Source organism: Macaca mulatta, chromosome 1, assembly GCF_049350105.2.
Source record: "Macaca mulatta isolate MMU2019108-1 chromosome 1, T2T-MMU8v2.0, whole genome shotgun sequence".
Lineage (NCBI taxonomy): Eukaryota > Metazoa > Chordata > Mammalia > Primates > Cercopithecidae > Macaca > Macaca mulatta.
In genome coordinates this window covers 229,089,486-229,101,332 of record NC_133406.1, presented here as the reverse complement: position 1 = coordinate 229,101,332, position 11,847 = coordinate 229,089,486, and the positions used below count along the sequence as shown (strand labels likewise).

The 11,847-nt window shown below is 51.1% G+C and overlaps 1 long non-coding RNA gene across 1 annotated transcript; it reads right to left on the bottom strand.

Annotated features, from left to right (window-relative positions):
• Nucleotides 1-507: 507 nt before the first annotated feature.
• On the bottom strand, nucleotides 508-5,015 carry LOC106992802 (uncharacterized). Its single transcript, XR_001438859.3, has 2 exons — nucleotides 4,917-5,015; nucleotides 508-1,236 (listed from the first exon to the last, which is right to left on the bottom strand). It is a non-coding gene; the product is annotated as an uncharacterized LOC106992802 (long non-coding RNA).
• Between the last annotated feature and the right edge of the window lie 6,832 nt (nucleotides 5,016-11,847).

The following is an 11,847-nucleotide window of genomic DNA, read 5'->3' as shown; positions in this document are numbered from 1 at the left end:
TTCCAGTATTTGAGGGAGATGCTGGCTTTGGAGAAACCTCATGTGACTGCATAGTGCGTATTTGCATGGACTGCCTGTCCCTTCACCACCAGACCAACATTTTCTCAGGTGGAATCAGCACTGATGGGGGAGAAGACAAGGATTATCACCTTGACATTTTAGTCTGGCTCATCAAGGACCAGAGAAAACCAGCAAACCACCCAGGGGGTCAGGTCAGGCCTAGAGCTCCAGTCTACCCTCAAAGCTAACTGACTGGGTGAATGCTCTCCCAAAGACATTAGAAATTGAGGGATAGGGTCAGGCTGAAGCCTAGAATCTGGTGAAAACAGTATCTCCCAGTCTGTAAGTTTGCAGCGGCACATGCCTATAGTCCCAGCTATTCAGGAGGCTGAGGCAGGTGAATCACTTGAACCTGGGAGGCAGAAGTTGCAGTGAACAGAGATAGCACCACTGCACACCAGCCTGCGTGACAGAGGAAGACTCTGTATAAAAGAAAAAAAAAGGCAATTGCAATATCATGTCATGACTTTATATCAGGGGAAAATAAAACAGATACACAGTGTTCTCACAGTAGGGGTTATAGAGATAACAAAGCTTGGCAAGATCATCTTGGCCATTGAGGATCTTTCCTATGTGAGGAGAGCGGGGATAACACAGAGTAAGCAGTGCATCTGTGGGGTGAGCCAGTGAGCACTCCTCAGCTCGAGGCACAGAGCCCCCCATTGCACCCTCCCCGGCCCCCCACTCCTCTCTCCCTGGCCAGACCTCCAGCCCCTCTAGAACCAGAACCTGGACCAGACATAGCTGCCTCCCTCCCTGGAAACTCCCTTGGCCCCAGCTCATTAGTGCTGAAAAACCGGCCCAAATCCATGGGGAGGTTTTTCGGCTAAAATAGCTCCCTCTTGGGCTAGTCTTTTCTTCTCTTCTCCACATCATTAGTGAAATTGCAGGCTCTGCAGCTCCCAGGATGTGTGGGGTGAGGAATGCCCCCCATTCCCTGGGGACTCCTGGCCAGGCAGAGGGCTGATGCCTGACACCTGGCCTGGCGATGGGAGCAGAGGCAGTGGGAGGCCATGACGGAGGCAAAGGAAGTCCAGGGAGGGCCCCTCACACCCTGCCCAGGAGGACGTGGCAGCCCCCTTAGTGGAAACAGAAGGAGTCACTGTCAGCAGAGTCATGGCTGGCTGAGCAGTTGCCCTGTGGCAAGCACCATGATGAATTCTTCCATGTCGAGACCTGTGAGGGGTGGGGTTCTGTGTTAGGTTTTTGACCCAGCACCGTCTGCACTCTTCCGTCAGCCACATGGTTCTTACTGGGTGACTCCACCCCGAGCCTTGCCCACCAGGGCACCCTCTAGCCACAGCAACTAGCTCAGAGGTGGGCGCATGAACCCATTGAACTTGATGCTGGAAGGACATAGGCCTGGGGAGCACCCGACCCCTTCTGGAGTGAGCCTCCCTGGGATGAAGCCACACAGAGCTGAGAGACAGAGAAAAGCCGAGTTCTGAATACACTGTTGGGGCCTCTGGATCCAGCTGTACCTGAAAGGACACTGCCAGAAATCCACACGGAGCTTCTCATTCATGTGAGCCAAAACCTTTGCTTTTGGATTAAAACACCTGGAATTGCATTTCTGCCCTTTGTATCTGATAGAGAAGCAAACGCTACAAGGACTGTAGTTAACGCTGTTTTCTGGGTCAGGAAACAGAGGCCTAGAGAGGTGAAGCTACTTGCCCCAGGTGATACAGCCATGGACATGGAGAACCAGTGCTCCAGAGAAGAAAGCTCCCAGCTCCAACTTGCTCAACCTGGGGTTCCCTGGGAAGGCGAGGAACATTTTCAGCAGGACCCAGAGGACAGGGACATAAAGGTAACAGGTTGCTATGGTTACCAGCTCACTGTGTGGCCTCAGACAAGCAACCTCACTTCTCTGAGCCTCAGACTGGGAGAAAAACATCTCATCCCTGCAGAGTGCCGGGGGTCCCTGGGGCAGGAAGCATGGCTACCTCCTGCCCCCTGGACCCAGAGGACTGTAACTGGGTGGGGGCTTCTTCAGCCCCAACTAACATAAGCCCCAGTGGCTGTCAGACACACCCCACCAGCACACACGCTCCACTTGGTTTTAAATGTCTCTCAAAGACCAAATTCAATTTAGTAGAACTCCGCCAGCTCTGCAGTGCAGAATTCATCGGATGAGGTGCCTGCTTTTCGGGGAATAATTCATTTTTCCTGTGTCGGAGAGGAAAGTAATTGATCCAAGGGGTTGATGCCTCCTCCCTCCTGCTCTCCCTCCCCGGGACGGTCTGATTCCAAATGCAGACCCGAGACTGTTAGGTGAAAGTCGCGGCAATAAATAGGAGTGGGGGCTTCTGCCTTAATATATTGGATTATTCCACTTGGTGGTGACGAAAAATAAGATTTAATTCCCCAAGAAATGCCAACCGAGAAAATCATTTTCCCTGCCGGCTTCCCCCTTCCTTTTTTTTTTTTTTTTTTTTCCGTTTTCTTTTTTTCAAAGACATCTTTGTCTTTCTGCAGCTTTGAGGGCCTCTCTACAACCTACCCCACTGGAGACCTCCCCACACACTGCCCACAGCATCTGGGGGCCTGTTCTTCTGTCCTAGAACATATTCAGGACCCTTTGCTCCCACCCCTCTCAATCATGGGTCCCTGAGGACAGAGATTTCTATTCAAATCCAGATGCCACTACAGTGGTTAGCACATTGATAAATTATGACAATAAGCCCTGGGAAAAGGCCAGTAAGTACTGCAGCTCCCAGTGACAGCCCAGGAAGCTACAAGCTGGCTAGCGAAGTAATTCACCCTCCTATCATCACTTGGGTCAAGAATCCATGGACCGCCTCCTCCAGGAAGCCTTCTCTGATCAAGGTCTATGTTAGATGTCTCTCCTCTAAAATTCAGTAGGCTTCCCCTCACAGCCCTTTTACTGTTATTAGACTATAGTTGCCAGACTTGTCCATTTTACTGAACAAACTTGTATGCAGCAACTTTTATGTGCAGGCCTTGATCTAAGTGTCTTACCTATATTAATTCATTTGATTCTCATAACAATCCTATCAGGTAAGTAACAAAATCATCCCCATTTTACAGATGTGGAAACTGAGGCACTGACTAGTCACACACCCGGGGAGGGTCAGAACTGGGAACTCCGATCCTTTTCTCTCTTTAGTCTGTGAGCTCCTAGAGGACAAGAACCTCATTGGTTCACTGTTGTATCCTCAAAGCATAACAAGGTGCTGGCACACAGAAGGTGCCAGCTTAGGTTTAGAGTCAGAAACATGGCCGGGCACAGGGGCTCACGCCTGTAATCCCAACACTTTGGGAGGCCAAGGCAGGCGGATTACTTGAGGTCAGGAGTTCTAGACCAGCCTGACCAACATGGTGAAACCCCGTCTCTACTAAAAATACAAAAAACAGCCAGGTGTGGTGGTGCACGCCTGTAATCCCAGCTACTCGGAGGCTGAGGCAGTTGAATTGCCTGCATCTGGGAGGTGGAGGTTGTAGTGAGCCAAAATCATGTCATTGCACTCCAACCTGGGTGACAGAGCAAGACTTTGTCTCAAAAAAAAAAAAAAAAAAAAAAAAAAAAAAAGCGGCCGGGCGCAGTGGCTCACGCCTGTAATCCCAGCACTTTGGGAGGCCGAGGCGGGCGGATCACGAGGTCAGGAGATCGAGACCATCCTGGCTAACACAGTGAAACCCCGTCTCTACTAAAAAATACAAAAAACTAGCTGGGCGAGGTGGCGGGCGCCTGTAGTCCCAGCTACTCGGGAGGCTGAGGCAGGAGAATGGCGTAAACCCGGGAGGCGGAGCTTGCAGTGAGCCGAGATCCGGCCATTGCACTCCAGCCTGGGCGACAGAGCGAGACTCCGTCTCAAAAAAAAAAAAAAAGCTTAAGTGGTAAATCCTTTCACATATGAACCAAAGATCGATTCCTGAGGCTGAGCCTAAGTGTGTGATTTGTGGAACACAGAAGATTCCACCAGTTCCAACTGAACCCAGAAGCCCATCGCCTCCACCACGATTCCTGTTCAACGCACAGGACTAGAATCCCTCCGCAAGAATCACTTCGCCCAGGAAAACCTGCAGGTGGTGGCGGGGGGGGTGCAGGGAGAGGCAGCTGTGGAGGGGATTCCATCCATGCAAAGCCCTTGCTGTGTGACCTGGGGCGAGAATGCATGTCTCTGGGCCTCAGTTTCATCTCAGCCTCCGAAATGGGAATAATAGCATATAGATGTGCTTGGAGGATTCAATAAAACCATACACAAGTGATGTTTTGAACACACCTATCATATGGTGAGTGCTCAGCATGTGTGAGATAGCATAGATTGTAAAATTGGACTTTGAGGATACTTTTGCCATGCTCGGAAAATAAAAATAAAATAAAAAAGAAATTTTAAAAAACCTCATCAATCCGAGTAAATGAAGCAAACTCTTAGATCTGGATGGGAGGGTAGAGTTTTCTTCACAGTGGTAGTAAGATGGGTGAGTTGCCAAGAATTACCAAGAAGAATTTCACAAATCACACACAATCCATTTACTTCTGGGAGTTATCAGGATGTGGGAGAGTCTGAAACGGAACTTACTGGACCAGAAATAGCATTTGATGAGCGTTTCATTCATCCGGCCAGCACGCACTGAATGCCTTCCATGTGCATGAAGCAACGTGCAGATGGGGAAAGCGTTCAAGCTTTGGGGGCCACTGCGACAGAAACCCTGTCCCAGCGAAATCTGCAGCCTATAGCTTGGTGACCTCGACCAAGGGCCCCACCTCTCTGAGCCTCGGCTTCCTCCTCAATAAATTGTGATGACAAAAATAAAGCCTCCCGAGGAGGTTGCTGTAGGCAGTCAATGAGATAATGCAGCAGCAGATCAACAAATGTTGGTTTCCTCACCTTTCAGCAACGGCCAGCAGCAGTCAGGCTGTTCCATTCAGCTTTACCGTCTTGTTCCAAGAATCTAGTGGGTGCAGGGAACCAGAGGCACATTAGTGCCTGGGAGCATCAAACCAGGTTGGCAGGTGAGGATGGTAGGCTCCATTTGAGGACAAGGGGCAAAGCCAGGTGAAGCTCAAGTGTTTCTGTTTTATTTTATTTTATCTATTCTATTCTATTCTATTCTATTCTATTCTATTCTATTCTATTCTATTCTATTCTAGAAAATCTCACTGTCACCCAGGCTGGAGTGCAGTGGCGCGATCTCTGCTCACTGCAACCTCCGTCTCCCAGGTTCAAGCGATTCTCATGCCTCAGCCTCCCAAGTAGCTGGGACTACAGGCATGTGCCACCAGGCCCACCTAATTGTTTTGTATTTTTTGGTAGAGACGGGGTTTCACCATGTTGCCTAGGCTGGTCGGGAACTCCTGGCTTCAAGCCATCCACCCTCCTTGGCCTCCCAAAGTGCTGGGATTACAGGCATGAGCCACCGTGCCCGGCCATGTTTCTGACTCTAAACCTAAGCTGTTAACCCTGGACAAATGGCCTCCCTGATTCCTAGGAGAGGAAGGGAGGGAAAAAAGCAGAGTGGGGAGGAGGCCAGAGACCCCTGAATGCAGCTTCATTCATCACAGGTGACTGCAGAAAGGCAGGGGAAGGTCCCAGAGGGCCTAGGATGGACATGGTCAGGTGGTCAGGAACTTCCACAGAGCTCCACTCCATGACTTAGAAACATCACCTCTGTGGTGATTCCAAGCTCTTCACACCCTCCTCCTTGGCACCAGCCCCCTCCTTCATCCAGGCAGTTCTCCCTAACATCTACCTGCAATATTTCCTGCTGCATGACCAGCAGACCCCAGTGGCCGCACTAGCGAATGGCCCCCAGCCCTGTTCCATCCTGTCTGCAGAGCTCCTAGCAAGCAGCGCCTGGCTCCGGGTGGTAATCCTACTGACGATTAATTGGCTTTTGTTGGAGGAGAATGAATACCATCTCATCTTAATCTTCTTCATTATTCTCCTTGTTCAGCACAGTCAACACAAGATTAGGTTTCATGTACAGTGGGGGGAAATAGCAAAGTCATTAAGCACCAGGAGCCCAGGAATGGATCTGCCTGGGTGTTCTGTGTTCGCTGCAGGCTTGGGACCTGAAACAAGGCCCGGGGCTCTGCTGAGGTGGGGATGGACTTGGCGGGGGCTCTAGACTCCCAGACTCACTGGGGGCTAGATCCCAGGATACCACCGGCCCTCCCTAGTTGGGAGGGGCCCAGCTCTGGAGGGGATTCCAGCCATCCAAAGCCCTTGCTATGTGGCCTGGGGTGAGACCCAGGGGCCTCCCAGGCCTTGGAGACCTAGCCTCCTAAATGTTTCTCATAGAGCCTCTGGGGTCAGAGCAGCTCCAAATCCCAGCCCCTGAGGACCCAGGCTCAGCCCCAAGCAATGGAAAGAGACCAGGATTTGGATTCAAATTCGACTTTTCCTCCGTAGAGAAATGGGCAGGACAGACCCAGCTTGGGGCCAGCCTTGACAATGCTGACACCTAGTGGTACTTGGAGGAACTGGCCCTTCTCTCCCTCTGTGTGCACAACTGAATACACTGTGTCCACAACTGAATACACTATGCACACAAAAATCCAGATGTTTAAGGTAAAGAAATCAGAGGCCAGGTGCAGTGGTTCACACCTGTAATCCCAACACTTTGGGAGGCCGAGGCGGGCGGATCACAAGGTCAAGAATTCTAGACCAGCCTGACCAACATGGTGAAACCCCATCTCTCCTAAAAATGCAAAAATTAGCTGGGCGTGGTGGCGGGCGCCTGTAGTCCCAGCTACTCAGGAGGCTGAGGCAGGAGACTCGTTTGAACCCGGGAGGCAGAGGCAACGAGCCGAGATCGCACCACTGTACTCCAGCTTGGCAATAGAGCGAGACTCCGTCTCAAAAAAAGAAAAGAAAAAGAAATCAGAAAGGGGAAGAGGGACTTTTCCATTACAAAACTGTTAAACAGAAGTTTCCGCTGAGAAATCTAAGAGGAAATTCATTTTACCTTCCCTGACCCCTTAGCCAAAATAGCACCCAAACATCTAGCATCCCTCCTTCTGCCTGGGGTAATGGTACGCACAGACACTCCGGAGCCCAGTGTCCTCATCATCTCCAACTCTTTCTGCTCTTCCTCCTGGAAGCCCCCAGCTTCTGTCCTTGCTCTGTCCCCCAGCATGTGGCCCCTTCTGACTCTGTACCCCAGCAAAGTCGTTAAAACTTAAGCTGGTGAGGCAGGAGAATCGCTTGAACCTGGGAGGTGGAGGTTTCAGTGAACTGAGATTGCACCACTGCTCTCCAGCTTGAACGACAGAGCGAGACTCCACCTCAAAAAAAAAAAAAAAACACAACCCACAACTCCCCTCTTTCCCTCCTGCCGACTGAAAATGTTTGCTTGGCTCTGTGAAAATAATGTTAATTAAAAGTCTATATACACATATAAAATGTCAATTTAAAGAAAAAAAAGACTTAAGCTGGAAAGCCAGCTTCAACTCCTTATTCATTGCGTGACCGTGGCAAGCTACCGAGCATCTCTGAGTCTTAGCTCTTTTGTCTATAACTTGGGAACATCTATATCTACCAGAGAGGGCCACTGCGCAGATTAAATGAGCCTGTGCACTTAGCACATGAACTGGCACTCTAGGTCCTCAGCAAATGCCTGTCATTGCCATCATTGCTGCCATCAGCATCATCACCATCATCATCATCCTGATCATCCTGCTACTCTTGGGAAATTAGGTTTCATCAACAAGATTGTCAGCAGCTGATGTCTAAACTCCCATCCCTAGCTCCTGCTGAACAGAGCAAAGGTTTTTCCTTAACGGAAATGATATCATATCTGCTTCCTACAGCATTTATATCCTATAGGGCAGAGCACATAGTAGGTCCTCAGGAAACTCTCTGGGTCACCCACCTACATCTCCAAGCTCACGTCAGATCACCTCCTCACTTGCTCACTGCCCTAGCCATGCTGGCTGCCTTTCTAACCTGTGAATAAGCTCATTCCCACCTCGGAGCCTTTGGCTGCCTCTGCAATGCTCTTTCCCCAGAGCCCTGTGGCTGGTTTCTTGTTATCACGTGATTCAAGTGTCATTTCCAGGCAGGTGCCGTGACTCACGCCTGCAATCCCAGCACTTTGGGAGGCAGAGGCGGGTGGATCACTTGAGGCCAGGAGTTAAAGACCAGCCTGACAGAACTTGTTTCTATTTAGGAAAAAAAAAATTAGCTGGGCATGGTGGTGTATGCCTGTAATCCCAGTTACTCGGGAGGCCGAGACACAAGAATCGCTTGAATCTGGAAAGTGGAGGTTGCGGTAAGCTGAGATAGCACCACTGCATTCCAGGCTGCGCAACAGAGTGAGACTCCGTCTCCAAAAAAAAAATCACTTCCTCAGAGAAGTCCTCCCTGATCACCCCAATCAAAATAGCACTCCTTCCCTCCTTCTCTATACTGCAGAGGTCAAGTGTCTAAGTGGCTAAGTAGAATTCCAGTTCCAGCCTGGTGTGGTGGCTCATGCCTGTAACCCTAGTGCTGTGGGAGGCTGAGTCAGGTGGATCATTTGAGGTCAGGAGTTTGAAACCAGTCTGGCGAACCTGGTGAAACTCCGTCTCTACTAAAAATACAAAAAAAAAAAAAGTTAGCCAGGCATGGTGGCGGACGCCTGTAATCCCAGCTACTTGGGAGGCTGAGGCAGGAGAATCACTTGAACCAAGGAGGCAGAGGTTGCAGTGAGCAGAGATCACACCTCTGCAATCCAGCCTGGGCGACAAAGCAAGACTCTGTATCAAAAAAAAAAAGAATTCCAGTTCCATCACTTCTTAGCAGTGTGGCCCGAGGCAAGTTGCTTAATCTCTCTGTGCTTCAATTTTCTTTTTTCTTTGTCTTTTTTTTTTTTTCTTTTTTTCTTTTTTTTTTTTGAGACTGAGTTTGGCTCTTCTGGCCCAGGCTGGAGTCCAGTGGTGCAATCTCAGCTCACTGTAACCTCTGCCTCCTGGGTTCAAGCAATTCTCCTGTCTCAGCCTCCCAAGTAGCTGGGATTACAGGTGCACACCATCAAACTCAAATAATTTTTGTGTATTTTTAGTAGAGACGGGGTTTCACCATGTTGGTCAGGCTGGTCTCAAACTCTTGACCTCCAGTGATCCACCCACCTCGGCCTCCCAAAGTGCTGGGATTCCAGGCATGAACCACTGCGCCGGGCCCAATTTTCTCATCTGTAAAAATGGAAGTAATCATAGTTTCTACTTCGTGAGGTTATTATGACAAATTAATATATAAAAAGCTTTTAGAGTAGTGCCTGGCTTATTGATGAAGTGCTATCTCATGTGGGTAATTATCTTGTTCACTCATTTAGTTGCTTGTGTTACGTTTCTCCATCTAGACTGTACATTCCAAGAGACCAGAGACTTTGTTTTGTCCCTACCTTACATATAGTAGGTCCATCTTCATAAATATCAAATGATTAGGAAGAACTGGCTGGGCACGGTGGCTCACGTCTGTAATCCCAGCACTTTGGGAGGCCGAGGCAGGAGGATTGCTTGAGGCCAGGAGTTTGAGACCTGCCTGACCAATATGGCAAGACCCCATCTCCACAAAAAATAAAAATTAGCCTGGTGTGGTGGCACATGCCTGCAATCCCAGCTACTCAGGAGGCTGAGGGGGAAGGATTGCTTGAGCCCAGAAAATTGAGGCTGCAGTGAGCCATGATCATACCACTGCACTCCAGCCTGTGTGATAGAGTGAGACCCTGTCTCTGAATGTGTATTTTTTTTTTTTTAATTTTTAAATAAAAAATAGGATCTTAGGAGACATGAAAGCCCTATCTGCTGTCTCTGGCTTCAACTGGCCCCACTGTCCCAGAGACAGCCCTGGGGTGCCCCCTGCTGGATGCCACACAGGTTTTTCCTTACAGACAGCTGGTATCTGCCATCCTGTAATGTTTACACGTGGGTCCAGCTCTGTCCTCCAGGGTAGGGGAGAAATGCTAACAGGAGCTAAGAGCACTCACTTAGGAGCCAGATGTGCCTGGACAGGAGCTTCTGCTTCTCCAGTTACTCTGTATCACTTGCCAGGAAACCGTAAAAGGGATGGCCATGCGCTCTCCCGTCCCACCTCTGACTGGACTGTGGGGTGGTGTAATAGGAAGTGCCCTATGCCCAGGGAGCCTTCTGGCCCGCCTCACACAGCCCTTTGAAGGCTGAGAAGCAGTTGTCTTATCTTCTTAACCTAAACACCACTGGTGTATCTGATGTCCCTCTACTGACAGGGAGAGTGAGTCTGAGGCCCCTCTGGTCTCCTCTGAGGGCCCCATGCCCTGGGGAGAGGCCACAGCAGGCTCAGGGCCTCTGGGCTTCCGGGCAGGGCTTCTGGCTCCTTCCTCAGGCTCTTGGCTGCAGGTGGCCTTCTGGTTTTGCACCTACCTCCCACCCCTCCCCCTGCCTTCCTGGCTGCCCTGCTTCCCCTGTCCCTGGTCGGTCCGTTGTGAGCCCAGAGGCCTCTCCTGCCTCGCTCCATGCCTGTTCCCGCCCTTGGCTTTGGTTTCTGGCCACAGACACTGCACCTCCTGTAACTGCATCAGCAGCCCAGGGCCCCACACTCTCTATGGGCCTCTTTCCTGAATGTTCCATGGGCGCCTGAAAACTCAGGGGCGCCCCCCTCCACCTACAGCACCTTCCGCACCCCCCACATTCCAGTGCTGACCTCCAGTACTCACGGGTACCCCTACCTGACCTCCTGGCCCCTCACGCCCACGACCTGTCTCCATCTTCAGTTTCCTCCCATAGCCTACTGCGGGCTCCAGTCCTTTCTCCACTCACCCCATCCCCTATTAACCTGGCTCCCCACACGCCCACCCTTAGTCTCCCACCCCTAAGCATGGGAGTTCACGGGGTGAGCCTGTTCCTCCATAGCCCTTCATCAAGCTGGACCCCGAGGGCAAAGCATCAGTTCCTTTGTCTGATTGGCAGCTCCGGTGAACATGGACTGTGCCTTCCCCACCAGACTGAAATCCCCTAAACAGGACAGAGGGTGTCCTTGTGGAAGAGGCTACGCCTCTCCCTCGAAACTGAGAGTTTTCTGAAGTCAAAGTTTTGTCTCCCTTGTCAGACTGAGGATGTCCCCAGAGCAGGGGCTGCATCTCCACCACTGCACTGGAGGGCCCAGGACACTGGCTCCCGCTCCCCTGGGGTCCTACCCTTCATGTGGCCAGGCTTCTGATTCTTCCTGCGAACGAGTCTCTTATTCCCCGCTGTAACTTCAGGGCCCCCACATATGACCTGGCCTGGGGTTGGGGCTCTGGGAATTGTAAGTAAATGAACGAGTGAAGGAATGAACAATTGCAGGCAGGCCCCAGCTTGACCCCTGCAATCCCACCAGACCAGAAGGTAGCATCAGGGTTCAGAACCAAAGCAAAGCTGGAGGCTCTCAGTGATTTTACTGGTCTCCATTTCAGGAGAGAAGGGCAGAGGGTTCCAGGCTCTTCAAATGCCCGCCCCCAGGACCAGCAGCTGACAGTCTCTGGAAGGGGCTGGGGTGGCCGGAAGGAGCGTGCCGGAGCACAGAGTCTGGCACAATGCCCTCCCCACCTCCCTTCCCCCAGGCCAATGGCTGGGCCAACCTCTGGGCCAGGCTTGGAAAAGGGCCAATGAGACCAGATGCTAATGACTCCAGAGGGTGGGCATGAACTAAGAGAAACTCCAAACCAACCCTTTTTGTGCTTCCCCATCCCCACCTCCCATCCCCCACCCCAGGCCCCTCAACTCTATCCCTGGGCCCAAGAGAACTGGTACCGTAGACCCTAGCACAGTCCACACCCACCCCAGTTGCCAATCAGACAAAGGAACTGACACCTTGCCCTAGG